Here is a 24,863-nt window from a genome sequence, read left to right on the forward strand (position 1 = left end):
AAATCCTGAATGATGAATCGTAAGCTCCTTTATTTTATACCAGAAGCGACTGGTAAGTGGACATAAATTGATTTTGGAGAGGATGCTAAGTGATAATCCTTCCCAGGTTTCCAGTAAAGAAAATATACCTATTTGAGGGAATTTTCAACTTGGGTTTGAACCTGCTGATGCCTTTCTGGAGTCCAAGTGGAAACTATGGCGCTTTTGTGTGCCTGTCAGACGTCTTGCTTAATGCCGAGGGAGGAATGATAAATATGCAGAATGCTTTGATGTTAATACCAAACGGGCCTCCAAAGGAGTGGAGTTGAAGGCAGTTGACACTGTGGTTTTCATCCCTCGGCAGGGATCGAACGGATGCTTGAAAATAAATGGCACCTGTGGAGAAAGTGCCCCATCCCTGATTATGTCATAGGAGCCTCTGGTCCCCACACCCGCTGGAGGGCCCTGGGTTCAGCACTCTGCCTGACAGGAAGATGTGAATGCGGGCAGGGGATAAAAGACAGTGACTCACTTTGTTTTATTTTGTTTGCCAGGAAGCCTTTCTGATGAGCCCAAGCAACCATCACTAAAAGATCCATGTGAAATGGAGGCTAATCTTCTGCAGGCAGGGATATGAAAGGAGAGGGTCTTCTGGAAATGCAGAGACGACTCCTCTTGACTGAGTTCCTTTCCCCATGGGACCTCAGTTTCCCCATCTGTGAAATGAGGGGGTTTTGTAGGTGATCTCTAAGATGCTGTTATTTGCCATTAGCTAAGAAGATGAAGTGCCATATGGTCCCTTATGGTGGGGATAGGCAGCTTGTGTGGGGTCAGGACTGTCCCTTACGGTGGGGATGAGCAGGTTTTGTGGGGGAAGGACTGTCCCTATGGTGGGGGTGAGCAGCTTGCATGGGGTCAGGACTGGCTTCTTTGGAGGCATCTGTCTCAGCCCCCTTCAAAGTTAACCTCATTTCCTGGTGGGATTGGTGAGTGGAAAAGCCAGAGGGTGAGGAACCAGGGCCTTCTAGGATGCCAAAGACCCTGTGCAGAGGTTGTCTGCTCTGTGGGGGCTCTAGGACTCTCTCCTTTATCCAGGGAAGCTCTTCAGCACTGGGGGAGGAGAAGGGTTTGGGGAATGGGAGGCCAGCCCAGCATTCAGGAGCCCAGATCCATGGTACTTACCAAACCTCTTTGTGCACCTGCCCCATGTGCTCAACGTGACACCCAGGGCCATGCCTCTACTTGTCCTGCCTCCTGGTCTGGGCTGTGTTATGACTTAGGGGCCCTAGACATTCTTATCTTCAGAAACCCTTTGTCCATAAAAAAATTAGCATTTTGTTTTACAACTGCATTGGTCTAAAGATGAATATAACCCAGGCTTGATGTGTTATTATGCATTCATTATTCTTATATTTCTTTCTTTCTTTGAATTTTAAGATAAATAAAAATGAAAACACTTTCATGGACCCTTAAAGGTTGTCCTGAGCCCTGTGCCTGATGAATACGTTGGACTCTGCTCACCAAACTCCCTATGAAGTCCGACCCCTTTAGAAGCTGCAAACCTACCCCTCAGATTTGCATTCCCAATGACTAACCCCTGCCCAGTAAGAGGAGCAGAAGGGGATGGGAACTGTTTGCTGAGTTGTGTATATGAACTCAGCTGGGAGGGAAGCTTGGGCCATCCTGGCATCAGAGGACAGCCCAGCCCAGGCAGGCAGGCAGCCTGGTGCAATGAGACAGTGTGTGGCTTGGGGTCAGGAACACTTGGACTCTCACCTCTACCACCCCCTTCCTATCTGAAGGACCTGGGCCTCAGTTTTTTAATCTGTAAAATGGGACTAATGCCACTTTGACCACAGGTTTCCCAAGGTACATGGCACTGGATTAGTGGGAGCTCTTGTTGCAATGTCACATGTATCATGACCACAGGATTCATATTTTCCAGGAATCCTCAACATCCATTTGTTCCTATGGTCTCATAAGTGCATTCACACTTGGCAGACCACGAGGCCCAGTTCTTGCTTCAGGAATAACAAACCAGTAACTGCCCAGCTGGGTTTGATAGCAAAGATGCAACAGGGCTATTTTTGCTTTTCTTTCTCCAACAAGAGATTTTCCAGGCAAATCAGCTGGAAATGATTGTGTGAGGGAATTGAAGCTCTGGGGGCCCTTGCAGAATTCTTTCTGTTAGTTCACTGGCAACAAACTTTTTGTAAGTTGGCCAATCTTCGCCCTAAAGACACTATGCGCAACTCAGCCCTGAATCAAACTAACGGGGAGTTCTGAAGGCTCCTGTAATTTCATGTTGAAACAATGTCTTAAATTAATATTTTCTTTAGTTCAAAAGGCTGCCTTGCCTTTGGCTGAGTGTTCCTGCTGCGGGGAACCAGGGAGTGACCCTGGCCAGAAGTCCCCACGACGTAGGGACAAAAGCCCCATGCACACATCAATAACGAAAAAATATCTCACCCGGAGGCATTAGTCACCAAAAATGTTTTACACCAGTTGAGCACAAAAATCAATTCTGAAGTGCAGTATATCATAGTCCATAAATTACATGTGTTTGATCAAAACAGTGACAGAAAGGAGCAGAGGTGAAGACGAAGAAACTTTCCACTGAAAGAGGGGACTGTAGACCCAACCAGGCCCTTCACATTGGGGGTGGACACCAGCAGCCTAGGGGGCCCCCAGCACATTCCACCAGGGAACACATTCCTGCCTGCACCCCTGGCCCAGAATTAAGGTGAGAACAAATGGAATGGGAAGACCAAGGCGGGATGGGGCTCAGGCTTCACCGGCATGGCTTTATGCTACGCAGAGAACTCCTGCACGCAGGGCGGTCCCCAGAACCTGCTCGGCCAGTGGGCCTTGTGCTCCTACCTGGACTCAAGGTTAATGGCAAGGAAAGGCAGCTGAGTCTCCACTACTCCTCTCCCCCAAGGCTTTCTAATGAGGGGTGCCCAGTTTTTAGACATACATTTCAGGAAGTGCAGATGCTGTTGAGTAGAACACAGCTTCCCCACATGGGAAGCCACCAGAGGTGGGGACAGTGGGCCTGGAAAGTCCCTGACACAGGCCCCAAAGCCAACTTGTTTTCTAGGTAACTAATGGCGACCCCTCCCCATGATGCTTTCCCAGGAGCAGTCTCCCCCTGCCCCCCCTCCTTTTTTTTTTTTTTTTTTTTTGAGACGGAGTCTTGCTCTGTCGCCCAGGCTGTGGCACGATCTTGGCTCACTGCAAGCTTCGCCTCCCGGGTTCATGCCATTCTCCTGCCTCAGCCTCCCGAGTAGCTGGGACTACAGGCACCCGCCACCACGCCCGGCTAAGTTTTTGTATTTTTAGTAGAGATGGGGTTTCACCGTGTTAGCCAGGATGATCTTGATCTCCTGACCTCGTGATCTGCCCGCCTCGGCCTCCCAGAGTGCTTGGATTACAGGCTTGAGCCACCGTGCCCGGCCTGCCCCCACTCTTTGTTGTCCCAAGTCAGAGGTGCTGCTGATATGGGTTCCTGGAGCCAGCACCCAGGGCTCCCCGGTCTCCCCGAGTGCCTTCTCCACCTGCCTGATTGCTGCTCACCCCTCCCCCAGGCTCCAACAGATGCTAGGCTTGGAGGTTTGGGCAGCACACCATCTTGCCATCACCCTCCACCTCCATGGTGGCTTATTCCAGCCAGTGCAACCCCATTCAGTGGCACTGTCACACCTGGTGAAAGCAAGAGGCAGCCCTTGCTGAGAAGCAGACCGTGTGCTGTCTCTGTGCACCAAATACTCTCTAGCACCTCAGTCACTGCCCAAGGGTTCATTCAATTCCAAAGCCAGAATGAGCCTTGGAGGTTGTCTAACCTGACCCATTCATTGCACAGAGGGGGAAACTGAGGCCCAACATAGGCAGTGACTATCCAGGGATCCAGCTTGAGGCAGCTCTAGGATTAGACTCAGGCAGCCTGAGTCCTCTGGCTGTTGTCCTCCCAGCGCTGTTCTCCCCTTCCCAGGGGCTCATGGGCCGGTGGGGACAGCTGCTAGCTCGCCTCCTGCTGGGTGGTGGGGAGACAAACCATAACCACCCAGGATCCCATCCCTTCCTATTTTCAGCCAAAGAGATTCCAGCCTCCACAAGGGGGTGGAGATTTCCATCTGTTGCCATTTCCCCTGAGTGCATACCCAGCTCTGTTCTGTACTGACCAGGATATTAAGAGGAGCTCAGTGAGCAATAAATAGAATGTAACCTGCTTCCTAGCCTGGGGGTCCCTTAAGTTAGGCTTCCAATCCAAATGGTGACTAACTCTGGGCTAGGTGGAGTCTCTGTTTCATTTAAGGGGAGAGGAAATTGGGGGTTGGAAAACCCATCAAACATCCCAATTTTTAGTGCAGCTGCTGCAGCCGCCAACCTAACCAGCTCAGAGCTTGACCATGCGGGGCCCCGGACACCATAAAATGTGTGGTCTCTGTCAAGTGAACTGTGGCAGAACCAAGAACTTTGCTGCCTGCGTCTCTTCACTGAATGGCATTATTCCCTGCTCCACAGGCCCCTGAAAGCCCCCAGGCCTGCCAAGGGTAGCTTTGCATGGACAGGCACAGAGGGAGACATGTCACCCTCCCTGTGTCTTCTGTGCAAGGGCCCAGGTTGCCAGGCCTGAGCTGGAAACTGAGGCTCTGTAGAGAGCATGACCCAGACTTTGTCTCAAGGGACCCGAATTCTCAACAGAGGAGCCTGATGGGTAAACAAGATAGGGTCTTAAAATTTGCAACTCTTCTGTGTGGCAGGTATTTTCTTCCTATTTTATTTCTTCATCTACTCTTTCAATCAATATTTATCAGGCACCATTATGTGACACATGCTGGGCTGAATCCCAGGGATGGAGCCTCCTTCTTACCTCCCCTGTGCTCCAGCTCCACACCAAGTGCATATCCTCTGAGCCTGGCAAGCCCTCCTCTCTCCAGGCCTTCACAGCCACTGACTCCCTTTAACGGACCACTTTTTGTCCTCCCCACCACACTTCCCCACTTGGCAATCTGCGAATCACTTTTTTGAGACCCATCTTGAAAATCCCTTCTTGTGGACTATGGTGGATGTCCTGGCAGAAGCATGCTCCCTGGCTGTCTCTCTTCTCTGAATGACATTACCCCCTGCAAGATCAAGCACTCACGGTGTTGTTTTGTGATTCTTTACTTGTTTTTTATTTTATTTTATTTTATTTTATTTTATTTTATTTTATTTTATTTTATTTTTTTGAGACAGTCTCGCTGTGTTGCTCAGGCTGGAGTGCAGTGGTGCGATCTCGGCTCACTGCAAGCTCCGCCTCCTGGGTTCACGCCATTCTCCTGCCTCAGCCTCCTGAGTAGCTGGGACTACAGGACCTGCCACCACGCCCAGCTAATTTTTTTGTATTTTTAGTAGAGACGGGGTTTCACCATGTTAGCTAGTATGGTCTCGATCTCCTGACCTCATGATCCTCCCGTCTCAGCCTCCCAAAGTGGATTCTTTACTTATAAACCTGCCTCGCACTACGAGCCTGTGATGGCTGATACTGCACCTTGAGCCATCTTTGTATTCCCAACACTCAGAACAGAGCCGTGCATTCAGGAGTTTCTTTATCTATGTGACGGTTGAATTGAATATCCTACTGCACACCAGAACCCTAAACCCTCACCTCCTTCTGCTCCAGTGTGCAACCATATCCAAATTCAGTGTGTCAATGAGATAGACATCTGCTTAAAAGTAAGATGAATGTGTGTCAGTAGGGGGCAATAAAAGCGGGGGATTGAGAAGGAAAGAGAACCCAGAGCCAAAGACCCCACAAAACCCAGGCCCCGTGACTCCCGAGTACCTCAAATCCATGGAAGCAAAAGGTTCTGAGGGCCTCCTGGCTCCACACTTCCTGCACAGCTGAAGCCAGCTGGGGAGGTGGCAGCTCTCTCTCACCTGTCAGAATTTCAGAACCTCATTATGACAAGCACCACTTCCACCCCACGTGCTCCTGGTGTCTGCTGGAACTGCTCACTGACAGTGCTTAGGTCCAGAAGAACTCGAAAATGCTTAATTGGTTAAACGAACGAGTGACTGATTAAGGAATAAAATCCAACCTGAAACAGTTGACAAAAGTAAAATGATGACTCTGTCATGTAATGATATAGGAAGACTAATGCACAGACATCTGTGGAGCTCCAGGATTTCAGGAATGGGTCAAGCCATAGGCGCCGCCAAGCTCTCATTTTAAGGCCATGGAATCTAAAGTCCGGGGAGGTTGTGACATTTCCCCAAAACACATAAAGCTAAGTTCATTCATGTATTTAATATTTGTTGAAGGTCTGTTATGACCAGGCACCCTTTTGCATATTTGGCATGCAACAGTGAATAAAACAGACAAAAATCCAGGTTCTCATGGAGCTTCCATTCCAGCTGGGAGAGAGAGACCATCAACAATAAACATAGTAAGCCACATAGCATGTTAGGAGGTGATCAGTGTAGTGGGGAAAAAGTAGACCAAGGTAAGGGGCCTAGGAATGTGTTGTTGGGGTCGAGATTACATATTGTAATTGGCAAAGAGTGGCAGTTTAAAAAGACAGAGTAGGATAAAGATTTTTAAAGGAAGTGAGAGAATATGGAGTTTTTTTACCTTGCAGGCATATTATGAATATTCAGTGAAACAACGTGTGTGCTCACCAGGCAGGAAGAGCTCAGCAAATGGTGGCTGGTCTGGAAATTATTGTCATCACTATAATCCTCATCGACATCATCAGCCTTATTGTCATCATCATCAACCTCATCAGTGTCATCATCAGCCTCATCAACGTCATCATCAGCTTCATCACTGTCATCATCAGCCCTTTGTCATCATCATCATCCACCTTGCTGTTCTCTTCCTTGTTGACATCATTATCCTCATCCTCCTCATTACCATCAACAGCATTATTTTTATTTTTTATTCTTCCACCTGTAAGAGTTTCTTTTCCTCCCTCTTATTGTTTTCCTCTTGGGGTGACTAGTGGTGAAGGAAGTGTCAGAGGCAATGACCTCACAGCTGTCATTGCCATGGGTGACACCTCCCAGAAAGATCTTACTGGAACTTTCAGTCCAGGGGAGTTTCTGCTGTTCCAGGATGGAGGAAATGTTCAAGAACTGTGGAGCATCTGAGATTTTTTCCTACTTTTGATGTCCACCTAGTCAAAGTTCAGGTAGGTTTATTGTCTATTATAAAAGCTCCAGGTTCCCAAAGCTTGGCAAAACCCCATCTCTACAAAAAAATACAAAAATTAGCCAGGGTTGGTGGTGGCTTGCACCTGTAGTCCCAGGTACTCAGGAGGTTGAAGTGGGAGGATCACTTGAGCCTGGGAGGTGGTGGTTGTGTTGAGCCAAGATCTCACCACTGCACTCCAGCCTGGGTGACAGAGTGAGACCTTGCCTCAAAAACAAACAAACAAAAAACCAAAGATTTTTTTAAAAAAAGAATTAGCAAAAAAGTGTGTGACAGAATCATTATTCGTTTGGTATTTATTGGTTATTTAGGAACTCTGAGGGTAAGAATCCCGGCTCATCACTTAGGAACTGCTGTGTTTCTGCCATCTCAGGGAGTCTGTTTAGTTCTTAGCTCTAGTAGTCTTGGCTTTGATCCCTAGCTGTTCCACTTTTCCAAGGGTGTAACTAGGCAATTTGCTTTGCCTACTTCCTTATCCTTTTTTAAATTATTATTATTATTATTGTTATTATTTTGAAATGGGGTCTCACTTTGTCACCCAGGCTGGAGTGCAGTGGTGCGATCGCAGCTCACTACAATGTCTGCCTCCTGAGTTCAAGTGATTCTCCTGCCTCAGCCTCCCAAGTAGCTGGGACTACAGGTGCACAGTACCATGCCCGGCTAATTTTTGTATTTTTAGTAGAAACAGGGTTTCACTGTGTTGGCCAGGCTGATCTCAAACTCCTGATCTCAAGTGAACCGCCTGCCTCAGCCTCCCAAAGTGCTGGGATTACAGGCATGAGTGACCGCACCCAGCCTCTTTATCCTTAAAATGGGACTCACGATGGTACTCACTTTAGAAGGTTACTAGGAGGACCAAATGATATAATGTCTCAACAGTGCTTAGCTCCATGCCTGGCACATGGCAAGAACTTGGTTGATGATGGTAAAGATGGTGGGGATGATGATTTTCCACAAGGAAAAACATGAGTTACAGGAAACCAGCTGGAGATTGGTGGCTTCACCAGGTAATAAGCTGTGATTGGGTCCTCTGATGCCAGAGATGGAGATGGAGAGATTTTTTTATTCTTCAGTGTAGTGGTCACATTGGGCCTTTAGGATTGAACTCTGTTTCAGAATTTAATATCCCAGGATTTGTTTACATATGTCTTCAGAAATCATGTCACACTCAAAGCCTCAATGAGAACTCTTATTTTTTTTCTAGAAATCTCTATTAAAACCCCAAAGTTGAATCAGGGTATTATATAGTCCTTAGATATCACATTGATATGTGTCCTACTAAGGATTAAATATGTCATGCAGACCCCAGTGTAGACATATAGTTTCATAAACCATATACCCAGAAACCCTAAGAAAATAGAGATTCTACTTGTGTGAAAAGTCAACTCAACATGCTAAATATTTCCTGTGTGTCTGTCATGAGCCAGGCAATGAATGTGATGGGCAGTACAGTGGATCCCCAGTTGGCATGATGCAGGCTCTCTCCCAGGGAGCTTGGAAGTGCCCTGGATCTATAATTCATATGGAATGTAGAATGCAAATGCCTAGAGAGGCTAAACAAGAAGATATACAGAGAGAGAAAGAATGAGAATGAGAATGTCATAAGGAGATCATGAATGGCATCCTGAAGGTGCAGGCAGAGGGGCATTTGGCAGGGCCTTGAAGAACACGGTGAATTACAAAAAGCCAAGTCTTAGAGCTGATCTGGATTTTAATCCCAACTCCACCTTTGTGACCTTAGACAAATGATTTAACCTTTGGTGCTTCTCTTGTGCTTTTTTCCCCATTTGTAAAAAGAAGATGTTAAAACAACCTTGTGGGACCTTGTAAGGGTCAGTGACTAAAGTGGTTCACATGCTTGGCAAGCACCAGGATCAATAAATGGTATTAAAAACGTTGTGAGCAAAAGTCTTAGGTGGGGTTCCCGGGAAGCATACTGTCAGACGGAGGGTTACTGGGGATGCTCTTGGGAACAACGCCTGTGGGCTACTGGGTTCCCGGGAAGCATACTGTCAGATGGAGGGTTACTGGGGATGCTCTTGGGAACAACGCCTGTGGGCTACTGGGTTCCCGGGAAGCATACTGTCAGAAGGAGGGTTACTGGGGATGCTCTTGGGAACAACGCCTGTGGGCTACTGGAGGATGCTGAATTAGGCAGATGGAGGAACTGAACTGTGCTGCAGTCATGACAGAGGACTCAGCCCGTGGCAGGGAGCTCTGGAGCTGGGGAGCCCTCCAAAGTGATCCTGAATTGAGGCAAAAGGGCTGCTCTTGTGCCACCTTATCAGCCAGTTTCTGGACAGGAACTGCCCCTGTGGAGAGGATGTAACTCTGGGCAAGGCAGTTCCCTTGGCAGAAGGCAAGTCCAGGAGAGGGCCTCAGCTGTGAGCCGTCAGCAGCCAACACTCCTAGAATCCAAGGGAATGAATGCCTTGGTCCTGAAGGAGCACACTACAGCACACCACAGTGTCCACTACAGCAGGGGAAGCTCAGTGCATTAGAATGAGATCCATCTCTTCCAGGTATTCTATTACTTCCTCTGAGGCCTAGGCCTGATTGAAATTCAGAGACGCCTTCACCGTTAGAAAGAGGAAGCTTTCCTCTGCCCCATGAAGACAGCTCTGGGTGGCTCTGGCGTCATTCTGCATTCAGGGCCTCCTCACTTACCAGTGCTCCTGAAGATAGTCAGCCCCTTCTGCTTCCTCCCTACTTTTATTCTTACTTGTGACCTTTTTACTTTCTTGAAAGGATCGAACAGTAGATATCAAATAGCCAAGTGCTACTTCTCAAAGAGAAGTAGAGAATCCCTAGAAAGACCTTGAAATCACATGAGCTCAATTGCAGGTCACATTTCCAGGGCTGGGGCTGGCAGGGGTTACTGGCCTCATCTAGATGGTCCCAGGAAAGAGTTGTACAATGACCTGCACAATTAAGGCAGTGTTTGAAGCCAGTCTGGGCTAGCCCTGAATTTGACTTGTTCCATCACCCAAGGTTTCTGGACAGTTCCTTGCTCTCTGTAAGTACACAACCTTCTTCCCCATTTCTCTCTCTGCCACTGACATTTAGAAATTTGCACTCTTCCCCTCCTACCTAACTGATCCAGGGCTCAGGGGAATTCCAGGCTTCAGGCTAGTCTGCCCAGCGATACCACATTTATTTACATGGAATGTAAAGAGAAGTCCACTGATTGCTATTAATAACTAAACAAAGTTATCCTGGAGACACTGCAGTTTCTGGCCCCACCCAAGGCAAAAGAACCAACGAGGACTTTTTAAAAACATTACTTTTTATGGGTATGTAGTAAAGGACTTTTTAAAAATGAAAATGAACGCATTGTTAGCTTTGATTTTGTGGGTGCCAAAGTCTAAGGTGTTTTGGGTTTGTACTCAGTCTGAACGAGGATTTTTTTTTGCATAATTTTCCCTTTCTAACGCTATTGCATTAATATTTAGCAATTTGTACTAAGGTAGAAACTGTCAATCAAGGGTAGTTCATTTTTTTTCTTTTCTTTTTTTTTTTTTTGAGATGGAGTCTTGCTCTGTCACCCAGGCTGGAGTGCAGTGGCGTGATCTCAGCTTACTGCAACCATCCACCTCCTGGGTTCGAGAGATTCTTCTGCCTCAGTCTCCCAAGTAGCTGGGACTACAAGCATGTGTCACCATGCCTGGCTAATTTTTGTATTTTTTGTAGAGACGGGGGTTTCACCATGTTGGCCAGGCTGGTCTCGAACTCCTGACCTCAGGTGATCCGCCTGCCTCAGACTCCCAAAATGTTGGGATTACAGGCGTGAGTCACCGTGCCCAGCCAGGTAATTCATTAATAGTGAAATAATGCTGGCCTTCACCCAAGAAGAACTAAATCTCCCTCAGGACAACTTGTTGCTGTTCTTTATAGCAATTATCTTCAGAGTTAACAGTAGCTCTAAAATAAAGAAATTTCTCTGTTAGAACCACCCCCAGATATTCAGATACAGACCCCCAGCTGTGATTCTAAATGCAGAGACAGACATTGCTCCCCTTTATTTTTCCATGCCCCAATAATTATTGATTAATGAAATTGGCAGCTGAACTACAGGGCTCCTGAAAAAGTGCTCAGAGTACATCTGAATGTTTAGCTTTAAGGATGCTCCTTGTAGGGTTCTTTTCATGGCAAATATTGGAAACAACTTAGATACTCAATAACAGGAGATCTGTTGAATAAACTGTGGCAGATATATTCATTAGAAGATTACACAGCCACGAAAATGATATCCACGAAAATGATATTGCAGAAGTATATTCCATGCCATGAAAATCTCTATAGTATAGTATGTGCATATTTGTAAATATATATATATGTGTGTATATATATACATATACACACATACTGTGTATACATACACACATATGTGTGTGTATATATATACACATATACACACATATATGTGTGTATATGTATATATATATATATACACACACACATACTGTGGCTGTATAAATAAACACATGATCTTGAGAGAGACCTTGCACAATGTCAGTCATTTTTCCTTGACAGCGAGATTGCTGGTGAGTTCTATTTTCTTTTGCTCATCTTTTTCATTGTAATTTTTCAGCAATACACATATATTTCTTATGTAATTAAGAAGTAAAAGGTTATGAAATGAGTGCAGAGGAGGAGGAGGTCTCCTTCCTGTTGAAATGTGGGCTCTTGACATAAGGAGCACCCAGTTTTTATGTCCCAAAGCCCCAGCCCCTCATTATGACCACCCTGCCTCCCATGAGGTCCGCAGCCAGCAGCCTAAGGTGGCCACATTTGTGTGTTATGGACAGGGACGGAAGTGTGGCAAAGGGCAAAGACGTTTAGACCTGCCTCTACCTTCCGGGGCGAAAGCGGGAGGTAGCGACTTGCCCTCTCTCTGAAACTCCATTTCTTGGGAACCCCAAACTTGGGGCCCTTCTGGAGTTCTCCGTGATTCTGAGCAGCTGGAACATCTCTTCCAGAGCCTCAGAGGGAGGGTGTCCTGGTGACTTTGCCCCCAGAGGCAATGCTGCTCCGTCCTGTGCTGCTGCAGTCCTTGAGGGGTGTGAATGCTGGGCATAGGACAGGACAGGCCACCTACCCGGGACTGGCATCTCTGTAGGGTCCCCGGCTCTCTGACATCCACAGAGGCCAGGTGCCGACCCCCCCACGGCCCAGTGTCCTCCTGAAGGCGTGCATATGCCTCTGCTTTAGGGCATAGAATGGGGTGGACGCCAGCCAGGGCTGGTGGAGGTGATGACAGCACTGACTATCTGCAGATCTTGCTTCGGCTAAGGTTGCGTGGTTTGCAATTAGACGAGAGGTCTGGGGGCCTGGGAGATCATTTCCTTCAGCAAGTTATCATTTGGGCAAAATCAAGGGCTTGTCAGCCTTAGCACAGGCTCTGCCTGCTTCCTCTCTGCACCCCCCTGCCCCTACCCAGGCAGCCCTGGCACTCTGTGCCCCAGAAACTCAGGCTGCCAGCTCTTCTGTGGGACCTCAGGCCCTTGGTATTCTCTGAGCAAACTGTATTGTGCAATGATCCCTTCTTGGAGACATCTTCCCACAGCACTTTTCCCATCCCTGAGTCTAGTACTCCTCACCCCTCCCTCCCACCACATATCACAGTTTGTGATTATCCATTTATTTGTATGGCTGTTGGTCACTGTTTCCCCCACTAGATGATAAGACTAAGTATTGTTCACACTTGTTTGCCTAGTGCCTAGCACAGAGCCTGGCACATAGTAGGCTCTCAATAATGAAATGAAAGCATGCATGCATGCCTGCATGATCAACACATGGCAGCCATCAGGAACATTCTAACCTTCAGAATGGGACCAGCTCTCCTGGACATGAGTCCAGGTTCAGCAAATCAGCTGTGTGATCATGGACAAGTTGACTGACTGTTCTGAGATTGTTTTCCCATCTCTTCAATGTGGATGCAAATAGCACTTTTCTCTTTCTTGCTCTTTTTTTTTTTTTTTTTGCCTGTCAGCTCATACCTAGCAAATAGCACTTTTATCATAGAGTTGTAATGAAGAGTCAATGAGATGAGGCCTGCAAAGCATCTGACACAGAGGGAGCATACAATGAATGAGCGTCTTTATTATTTTGTCCTTTGAGCTTCTTCCAGCCAGAGCTGGAGGTCATCCTCGGTTATAAAATCTCTTGATTTCCTCGTAGATCTGGGCATCTCCATCTGCCTGTGTGTCACTTCTTCCTCCCCACTAGTGTTCCTGGGCTTAGGGGGCAGATGAGAAGAAAGCGGGCATCCCTCTGCTCTAAAAGGTTCTGCTTTTAGATAATAAACTGCAGGGGGAGAATCCAGTTTACTGGATATGACTTAGAACCTGTTGTGGGTCTGTCGGCATTCTATCTGGGATGTCAGTGTGGGTGAGCAGATAGGGGAGCTGCTCCCACAAACCCCACCTTGTGGAACCCCAGGTATTGCAGGAAATGTGGCTCTGGGCTGCCCCCTTCCTGAAGCAGGCTCCATGCAGGGCTGACTGCTGCGATTCAAGAAGGGACCCAGACAGGTTGTTGTTTCGGTCTGGATGTTACCATGGGGTGTCACCTCTAAGAGGGAAATCAGACATTGGAGAAATTTGATTCAGACACAGGCACACAGGGGCACAGACATTGGCTTCTCTAGCCCATTAACAATTGGGTGCATTTAAGAGTCTGCATCAGGCCGGGTGCAGTGGCTCACACCTGTAATCTCAGCACTTTGGGAGGCTGAGACTGGAGGATCGCTTGAGGCCAGGAGTTTGAGATCAGCCTGGGCAACATAGAAAGACCCTGTTTCTACAAAACAACAACAGCAAAGCAAAACAGTCTGCATCTAACTCCTGGATTCTGGTGGTACTCAGAGAGGTAAAGCACCTGACACACAGTCACACAGCTGCTGGGTGGCAGAGGCAGCGCTTCCAACCAGTCTGTGTGCTTCCAAAGCTTTCCCAAGTAATACTACCTCTATGATCCGTATTTCCACTTCAAGTTTACCTAGATGCCAGTTTTTTAAAAACATAAATTTTTTATTTTTTAAATAATTTTAACTTTCATTTTAGATTCAGGGGGTATATGTCCAGGCTTATTACCTGGGTATGTCGAGTGATGCTGAGATTCAGGGTATGGATCCTGACACCAAGTTAGTGAGCACAGTACCTGATAGGAAGCTTTTCAACCCCCACCTGGCCCCTCTCCCTCTAGAGCTTCCCAGTGTGCATCGTTGTCATCTTTACGTTCATGTGTACTCAGTACTGTACTGAGAACATGCAGTATTTGGTTCTTGCATTAATTCGCTTAGGATAATAACCTCCGGCTACATCCATGTTGTGCAAAGGACATGATTTTGTTCTTTTTAAGGCTGCATAGTATTCCATGGAGTTAATGTACCACATTTTCTTTATCCAGTCCGCCGTCGATGGGCACCTGGGTTGATTCCATGTCTTTGCTATTGTGAATAGTGCTGCGATGAACATGCAAGTTCATTTGTCTTTATGGCAGATGATTTATTTTCCTTTGGGTATATACGTAGCCATGGGATTGCTGGGTCAAACAGTAGCTGTTGTAAGTTCTTTGAGAAATCTCCAAACTGCTTTCCACAGTGGCTGAGGATTACATTCCCACCAACAGTGTATAAATATTCCCTTTTCTCTGTGGCCTTGCCAGCATGTTATTTTTTGAGTTTTTAATAATAGCCATTCTGACTGGTGTGAGATGGTATCTCCTTGTGGTTTTGATTTGCATTTCTCTGAGGATGAATATTTTTCATATGTTTGTTGGCTGCTTGTATGTCTCTTAAAAAGTGTCTGTTCATGTCCTCTGCCCATTTTTAAATGGGCTCATTTGTTTTTTGCTTGTTGATTTGTTTAAGCTGAAAGCTAACAAACTAGTTCTGGTTTTAAACTTGACACTCAATCAATTGGGCCTAATAGATATCTACAGAATATTGACCTAATGGATATCTACAGAATATTCCACCCAACAACCACAGAATATACCCTCTTTTCTCTCATCTGCATATGCAATATATTCTAAGATTAACCACATGCAAGGTCATAAAGGAAGCCTCAATAAGTTTGAAAAAATTGAAATCATACCAAGTACACTCTTGGATTACATTGCAATTAAAACATAGAAATCAATATCAAGGAGATCTCCCAAAACTACACAAATATATGGAAATTAAATAACTTGCTCCCAAATAATTCCTGGGTGAACACAAAATTAAGGGAGAAATAAAATTATTCAAAATTAATGAAAATAGGGACACAACTTACCAAAATCTCTAGGATACAGCTAAAGCAGTATTAAGAGGAATGTTTATAACACTAAATACCTTATCAAGACATTAGTAAGATCTCAAATTAACAGTGTAACTTTGCACCTAGAGAAACTAGAACACAAGAACAAACCAATCCCCAAACTAGCAGAAGAAAAGAAATAACTAAAATTAGAGAATGAACAAAATTTACCTGCAAAAATCCATACGAAAGATAAATGAAACCAAGATTTGATTTTTTTTAAAGAATAAACAAGATCAATAGACCACTAGCTAGATTTACAAAGAAAAAAATATCTAAATGACAAAGATGACATTACAACTGATCCCACAGAAATACAGATCTTCAGAGACTATTTTGAATAACTCTATGCACACAAATTAGAAAACCTAGAGGAAATGGATTAATTCCGAGAAATGCACAACCTCCCAAGATTGAACTAGGAAAAAAATCGAAACCATGAATGGATCAATAACAAGTTCCAAAACTGAATCAGTAATAAAAAATCTACCAACCAAAAGAATGTTCTGGACCAGAGGAATTTACAGCTGAACCCTACTAGAGGTATAAAGAAGAACTGGTACCAATCCTACTGAAACTATTCTAAAAAATTGAGGAGGAGGGGCTCCTCCCTAACTCATTCTATGAAGCCATCATCAGCCTGATACCAAAATCTGGCAGAGACACAATGAAAGAAAACTTTAGGCCAATATCTCTGTTGAGCATAGACACAAAACTTCTCAACAAAATATTAGCAAAACTAATCCAGCAGCATATCAAAAAGTTAAATCAAGTGGGCTTTATTCCTGAGATGCAAAACTGGTTCAACATATGCAAATCAATAAATGTGATTCACCACATAAACAGAATAAAAAGCAAAAACCATATGATCATCTCAAAAGATGTAGAAAAGGCTTTTGATAAAATCCAACATCGCTTTGTGATAAAAACCCTCAATAGACTAGGCATTGAAGGAACATGCCTCAAAATAATAAGAACCACCTATAACAAACCCACAGCCGACATCATACTGAACAGGCCAAAAGTGGAACCATTCCCTTGAGAACTGGAACAAGACAAGAATGCCCACTCTCACCACTCCTATTCAGCATAATACTGAAAATTTTAACCAGAACAATCAGACGAGAAAAAGAAATAAAGGGCATCCAAATAGTAAAAGAAGAAATCAAACTATCTTTTTTTTGCTGACAACATGATTCTATACCTAGAAAATCCTAAAAACTCTGCTGAAAGGCTCCTAGAACTGATAAATGACTTCAATAAAGTTTTTAGATACAAAATCAATGTACAAAAATCAGTAACATTTCTATACATCAATAACATTCAAGTTGAGAATCAAATCAAAATTTGTTTGATTTTTTTGTGGTTATTTGCAACAACCACAAAACATTGAAATACCTAGGAATACAGCCAACCAAGGAGGTGAAATATCTCTGCAAGGAGAACTACAAAACACTGCTGAAAGAAATCAGAGATGACACATATAAATGGAAAAAAACTCCATGCTCATGGATTGGAAGAATAAATATTGTTAAAATGGCCATACTGCCCAAAACAATTTACAGATACAATGCTATTCCTATCAAACTACGAATGTCATTTTTCACAGAATTAGAAAAAAAAAATTCTAAAATTTATATGGAACCAAAAAAAGAGCCCAAATAGCCAAAATAATTCTAAGTAAAAAGACAAAAGCCATAGGCATCCCAGTACCCAACTTCAAACTATAAGGCTACAGTAACCAAAACAGCATGGTACTGGTATAAAAATAGACCTGTAGACCAACAGAACAGAATAGACAATCCAAAACTAGAGCTGTATACTTACAATCATTTGATCTTTGACAAAGCTGACAAAAACAAACAATGGGGAAAGGACTTCCTGTTTCGTAAATGGTGCTGGGATAACGGCTAGCAATAAGCAGAAAATGAAACTGGACCCCTACCTCTCACCAAATATAAAAATTAACTCAAGATGGATTAAAGATTTTAATGTAAGCCCTCAAACTATAAAAATCCTGGAAGAAAACCTAGGAAGTACCCTTCTTGACATTGACCTTGGCAAATAATTTTTGGCTAAGTCCCTAAAAGCAATTGCAACTAAAACAACAATTGACAAGTGAGACCTAATTAAACTAAAGGGCTTCTGCATGGCAAAAGAAATTTAGAGTAAACAGAAAACTACTGAATGGGAGAAAATATTTGCAAACTATGCATCTGATGAAGGTCTAATATCCAGGATCTGTAAGGAACTTAAATCAACAAGTTGGATACCAGTTTTAATGGCTTACAGCTGTAAGTTCCTATATTCAGTCACCAAGTTTTCAACACCAGGTTCTGGCCAAAGTGCCGAAAATATGAAGATGAACAAGTCTGACAAAGAAAATCTGGCTAGGGTGGTAAAATTTTCTAGGGAAGTCACAAGGGGGAGGGGGCGTGTAAAACAGGTGGAAGATAAGGGTTATGTCATGAAGTAGGTTTATTCAGGTCCAGTGTAGCCTCTAATTCCAAGTTTCTCGTGATAAGGGCTATTTTCTAACTGTTGTATAGAGACGATGTCCCTTCAGAAGCAACTTTATTATTGCTGCATGCAGGAAGAAATAGATCAGCTAGCCCTTTCTGAAACTACAAGAATCTTGGTTTACTAGCAAAATTATATCCAAGTAAAACACTATGCCACTTACCAGTACTTACAAATCTATGTGTCTCAATTTTATTCATTTATTTTTTCAATGAGTATTTATTGAGCATCTGCTTCTTGCTGTACACTGTGCTGGCAGCTAGGGATACAGATGTAAGCAAAAACCAAACAGCATCACACCCATCCTTATGGGACTTAGAGTGGGGAGACACATTAAATAAACACACAAGTCAGCGTATTAATTATAACAGAGAAACCAGAAATTCGATCTAAACAGGGGGAAGGAGTCTTCCTTGCAGAGCAAACATGGAGCCAAAGTCTGGAGGCTGAGTAGGATGTAACTGGGCAAAGAGGGGAGGGCAGAGCATTCCAGGTAGGAGGTGGGCTGTGGAAAGGTCGTGGGGCAGAGAGAGTGCATGTTAGGACCTGTGAGAAGGCCAGGAGAGAGAAGTAGAGAGGAGGGGGCAGTGCAAGAAGAAGCAGGACAACCCAGCAGGGAGTTTTGTTTTTATCCTTAGAAAAATGAGAAGCGGCTGGGAGCCATGGCTCACGCTTGTAATCCCAGCACTTTGGGAGGCTGAGGCAGGCAGATCATGAGGTCAGGAGTTTGAGACCAGCCTGGCCAACACAGTGTGAAACCCAATCTCTACTAAAAATACAAAAATTAGCTGGGCGTGGTGGCGGATGCTTGTAATCCCAAATATTCAGGAGGCTAGGGCAGGAGAATTCCTTGAACCTGGGAGGTGGAGGTTGAAGTGAGCCGAGATTGCGCCACTGCACTCCAGCCTGGGCAACAGTGCAAGACTCCGTCTCAATAAAAAAAGAAAAAAAATGAGAAGCCATTTCAGGATTTTAAGCCAGATAATGATATATTAGATTTTAATTTCCAAAAAATTACCCTGATTATAGTGGACTTCAGACTGGAGGGAGGCTGGAGGGGGCAGGCCACGTGGAGACTCTAGCAGTGTCCTGATGAGCAGAGATGGCAGCCTGGAGTCAGGTGAGGGTGGGCCAGGTCGAGTGAAAATGACATGCTGGGGAGAGATTTAGGAGGAGGGGTAGACAAGGCTTGATGAGGGATCAGTGGAGGGGTCAAAGGACAGAGGCCTATCAAGCATAATTCAGACCTTTCTTATCTTGGGGCTCAATGAGCGGTTGTCCAGTCAGTGAGACATGGAAGATGACCAGGTCAGAAGGGGAGACCTTGGGTCCTGCTTTGGAGATGTTGAATGTGAGGCTGGCTTTGAGAGATCCAGGGAATTGTGGATATGTGGCCTGCAACATGGAGCCTGGAGAAGCGTGCTTGAGAATCCCCCTCTTAAGAGGTGCTCCTTGGGCCCTCAGTGCTCCTTGAGCCCTCAGATGCATGAGGTTGCCTAGAAGTATATGACACAGAAAGAGGTAAGGATGGAGGAGAGGAAGGCCTGAAGGACCCTGACACTTAGGAGAGGACAGGCTTGCAAAGGAATAGAGCAGGAGAGACCAGAGGTGATACTGAAGGAGTATTGTGCCCTGGAGGGCAGAGCAAAGGTGATTGAAGGAGGATGTGATCGGCCGAGGAAAAATGATGAATGAAGAATGCCCTTTGGATCGAGTGACTGGAAGGCCAATGGAGACTCAGCGAGAATTGTTTCAGATGACAAAGCCTGAGGCTCTGAGAAAAAAGACGATTCAAGCCATATGCTAAGAAAGGGCTGACCAAGACTGACACCTGGGTTTCCTTCAATCTTTCTAACAACCTTCAGGCAAGAATTTTGGTAGGCATCATGGTCTATGGAGCTGCAGGGTTGGTTTTATCTCTTCCGCAAAAATGCAGTCAGTCGTTTCCCGGTATTGGTTCCAGGATCCCCCAGTATCAAAATCCACAGATGCTCAATGTCCTTATAGAAATCAGTGTAGTATTTGCATAGAACCTACACTCTTCCTCCCGTAGACTTTAAATCATCTCTAGATTACTTGTAATACCTAATACACTAAGAATGCTATATAAATAGTTGCTATTCTGTATTGTTTAGGGAATAATGAAATGTCTAAAATGTGGGGCAGGAGGTCAGCGAGAAAGCTTCCTTCCTGTGCCAGCTTGAGGAGTCCTTGGGAAGCCACCAGCACTGTTGATAATGAGGACACTTAGATGCCAAGTGGCCTCTCGGGTCTGTCTTCTGCTAATAAGACTAAAGAGGGGAAGTGTCAAGAATTTGCACCCCAATCCTCTGGTGGGCTGGGGCAGGATGCAGCCACACTCTTCTTATTTCTATTTTGTATTTTTGTTTGAAGAAGTCATCTCCCAGATGAAAAGTCAGTTTGAAGGCACACTGGGGGTTTGTGGCATGAGTTTGTCAACTGCTGGAGTAAAGAGCTCTGATAGATGGATAAACAGCCTTCTGGTTTTTTGAAAGCTGTTTTCAGTTCCCTTCCAGGATCTGAGCTTGGGAAGAAATAAGCCACCCCTCAGAACCTCAGAAGATTTACTTCAACATCTGTAGAAGTATTTTAATTTCTTCCTTGAGTAGGTTTGGCTTGGCCAACTGAAACTGTGGTTAAACTATTTTTAATCATGTTAATAAGAAAATTGTCCTGCCCAGAACAGGAAAGCATTGTCTGTTTTTATTGTGCTGCATAAAAATAGCTGTCTCCAGCCTTCTTGTTATGTAGTGGGCGATGACATACATTATTTTACTTAGTCCTCCTCCAAGGAACTCAGTAGGCGGATGATCTTAGTTCGTTGGGGCTGCTTTAGCAAAAGACCACAACCTGGCTGGCTTATAAACAGCAGACATTTATTTTTCACAGTTCTGGAGGCTGGAAGATCCAAGATCAAGGTACCAGCAGATTCAAAGTCTAGTGAGGGCTCTCTTCCTGGTTCATAGATGACCCCTTCTCAAAGCTCTCTGGGGCTTCTTTTATCGTGGCATGAATTCCATTCATGAGGGCCCTGTCCCCAGGATCTAGGCACCTACCACAGGCCCCATCTCCTAACACCATCACACTGGGGATTAGGTGTCAACTTATGAATTTGCAGGGGGCACAAATAATCAGGCCACAGTACAGATAGAATTGTCTATTTTACCCCTGAAGATACTTTAGCTCTGAGAAATAAATAAGGTGACTGGTTTCACTGGGAGGTGGGAGGAGAGCTGGGAGTGAGGGGAGGAAATACAAACACGATGGAATGTACTACCACCCCTAGGAGAACTCACCATTGAATGTAGGGATTCTTGACTAGCAAGACCCTTGGAGATCAGCTGGAGCAAGCTGCTCATTTTATAGCTAGGATAGGAGGCCCAGCAGGAGGGGACGGTGTGCCCAAGGCTGAGAGTGTGGTGAGTGCTGGGTTCCTCCCAATACCCATTTCCACCAGGCAAAATGTCCCAGCATCCCTTGCAGATGTGGCCATGTAACTAATTCTGGCCAGTAAGACATAGATCTCCAGGAATTCTCCTGAAAAGAGAGGAGTTGTGCCCCATTTGCTTTTTAATGACCCCACCACCACCACCGCCCCATCCTGCTGCCTGAAGTGTGAAGCTTCAGCAGCATCTTAGCCCAGAGGGACTGGGCAGCCCCTGGGAATGGAGGAGAGGAGAACTGGAAGGAGCCTGGATCTCTGTCGACTTCACTGAGCTTCCCTGGACAGGGCTCTGGATTTACTTTATGTGAGAGAAATCAGCCTCGATCTGGCTTTTCTGGGGTTTTCTGTTCCATATGGCTAAACTTGCGTGGAGTTAATAGGAGACTCTGAACTCCTGCAGGGACCTTGATGAGTGTTAATCGCTCACTAAAAATGGCAGTATCTTCCTCTCTTTTTTCGAAGAGCACCAATGCTTTCTTCTGCAATAGAAGTCAAATGCAAAGTCCCAGTAAACATGCCCAGGCAAGTAGCTCCGATATTTAACCCATCCTCCCCACCTCGCACACCTCACTCAGCTTCTGCTCCCAGTGACCCGTTTACTGCCCTTCCTGCTCAGACAAGACCCAGGGTTCCTTTCCTCCCTCAGGAATATGCAGAAATGGTGATTGGGCGAGTGGTTTACTATAGGAAGGGAAATACCAGTGTGAAACACCTGTATTCTCTATGCCCGTGAAAATCCCAGAGGGATTAAAGAGTTCAGTGGTTTGTTGTTGTTGTTGTTGTTGTTTTTAAAAAACACAATATCATAAGAAGGAACTAGAATTACAATAAACATTTAACAAAATTTGTAAACGAGGAGGGATTTCTAAGTTCCGATTTAATGAAGAAAAAGGGGAAAAGAGTGAGATATTTAATTACTAAAAATAAAATTTACATATGGCAAACAAAACCAAATCAAAACCAAAACTACTTAAGAAGAAGTTTCCCAAAATATGACAAAAGATTGTGAGATTTAATATACTGTGCATTCATTCAAATTGATAAGAAATTATCATGATCTTGTCATTTGAAAAAAAGATAATTACAGCCCTTTAAAATACAAATGACTGGTATGCACTTTGAAAAAGGTATTTAAACTTACTTTAAAAATCAAATAGGTAAAAACTAAAACGTCAATGAAACAAATTTTAACATCGAGCTAGCACTTTAAAATGAGAGTTGTGGGGCTGGCAAAGGTGCAGAGAACTGTGAAATCATATGTGTACTGATAGAAACTGGCCCGATCTTTTCTTTTGGAAAGCAATTCAGCAGTATCTAAAATATTCATATGCATTCAATCAGTAGTTCCACTTCTGGGAATCTATCCCAAGGAAGTACTAAGGAATGTAAAAGAAAGGCTTTATGATCGGAGATGTGTACTGTAGTATTCTTTATCAGAGAAAACAGAAAAGAAGCTACAAAAATATCCAGTTCCTGGGGAATATCCTGAAATTCCCATGAACCAAGGTGGAATAAAAAATAAAAAACTTTAAAATAAAAAATTCTTAAGTTTTTAAATAAAAAATTTAAAAACTAAATAATCAGATCAAAAACTACTGTATACTCTTTGTTATAAATCTTTTGAGAGTTTTCCTTAAAAAGCTTTATTGAGGTATAATTGACATATAATAAACCACACTTCTAAAATGTACAATTTGATAAAGTGTGGATTTATGTATACATTTATGAAACTCTCACCACAATCAAGATATTGAACACATTAATCATCCCTCAAAACTCTCCTCTTCCTTTTCCAATCTGTCCCTCCTTCCTTCCCAACTCTGTTCATCCCCACGCAACCACTGATCTGCTTTCTGTCACTATGCTTTCCAATTTCTAGAATTTTATTTGGAATTATGCCGCATGGACTCTTACTTGTCTGGCTTCTAGCTTATTTATCTAGCATTTAATGATTCTGAGAACCATCCACACGATTGTATCTCTCAATCGTTCAAGCCTTTTAATCGCTGAGTAGTAGTTAATTACACAGGTATACCACAATTTGTTTATCCTTTCAGATGTTGATGGACAATTTGAGTTGCTTCCAGTTTTGAACTATTACAAATAAAACCACTACTAATATTCAAGTGCAAGCCTTCGTAAGGACATATGCTTACATTTCTCTTGGGTAAATAACTACTTAGTGGTGGAATGCGTGAGTCGTGTGGTAGACATATGTTTACCCTTTAAAGCAAGCTGGTTGTCCAACCCAGGACGGCTTTGAATGCAGCCCAACACAAATTCTTAAACTTTCTTAAAACATCATGAGTTCTTTTGTGATTTTTTTTTTAACTCATCAGCTATCGTTAGTGTTCGTGTCTTTTATGTGTGGCCCAAGACAATTCTTCTTCCAATGGGGTCCAGGGAAGACAAAAGATTGAACACCCCTGCTTTAAAGAAACTGCCACTTTCCCAAAGTGGGTGTACCATTCTACATTCCCACCAGCTGTGCATGTCTGCTCCACATCCTTGCTAATAATTGGGAGGGTCGGTCGTTTTTAAATTCAGACATTCTAATAGGTGAGTAGTGATATCTCATTGCATTTTAAATTTGTATTTCCCTAATGACTAATGATGTGCCTTTTTATGTGCGTATTTGCCATCTGTATATCTTCTTTGATGAATTGTTTTTGAAAACCTGTTGCACATCTTTTAAATTGGGTTGTTTTCTTATTATTGAATTTTTGAGTCTTTTTTTTAAACTATATATTGTGGATACAACTCCTTTATCAGATATGTGATTTGCAAATACGTTCTCCAAGACTGTGGCTTGTTATTTTGGTGTATTTCAAAGAGCAGATGTTCTTAATTTCAGCGTAGTCCACTGTATCAATTTTTGCTTTTATAGATTGTGCATTTTGTGTTGTCTCTAAGAAATATTTGCTTAACTCAAGGTCACAAAGATTCTCTCCTATATTTTATTCTAGATGTTCTGTAATTTCAGGTTTTACATTTATCTCTATGATATCTTTTGAGTTAATTTTATAGAGTAAAACATATGAATCAGTTTATTTTTGCATATGGATATCCAATTGTTCTAGTATCTTTTGTTCAAAAGACTATCTTTTCTCCAATCATCTTTGTGCCTCTGTTGAAAATCAATTGACCATATACACATGGGTCTATTTCTGGGTTCTGTATTCTGATTCATTCATCTATTTGTCGAGCTTGAACAATGCCGTAATGTTTTAGTTACCATGACTTTGTAAGTCTTGAAGTCAGGCAATGTAAATTCTCCAACTCTGTTCTTGTTCAAAGTTGTTTGGCTATTCTCAGCCTTTTGCATTTCCATATGAATTTTAGAATTGTCTTACAAATTTCTACAAAAGAATCCTGTTGGAATTTTGATTATATTGAATCT

General features: G+C 43.8%; 1 long non-coding RNA gene across 3 annotated transcripts in view; it reads left to right on the top strand.

The window, feature by feature from the left end:
- The window catches only part of LOC129524906 (uncharacterized), a 167,820-nt gene that overhangs the window by 115,776 nt on the left and 27,181 nt on the right, over positions 1 to 24,863 (top strand). For 2 of the 3 annotated variants that reach the window (XR_010135301.1, XR_010135302.1), the window contains one exon: positions 6,603 to 7,154. This is a non-coding gene — a long non-coding RNA (uncharacterized lncRNA). Of the gene's footprint in view, positions 1 to 2,561; positions 2,723 to 6,602; positions 7,155 to 24,863 lie in introns of those variants that run through there. The other variant, XR_010135303.1, reaches the window with a different exon arrangement.

This window comes from Gorilla gorilla, chromosome 8 (assembly GCF_029281585.2).
Source record: "Gorilla gorilla gorilla isolate KB3781 chromosome 8, NHGRI_mGorGor1-v2.1_pri, whole genome shotgun sequence".
Taxonomy (NCBI): domain Eukaryota; kingdom Metazoa; phylum Chordata; class Mammalia; order Primates; family Hominidae; genus Gorilla; species Gorilla gorilla.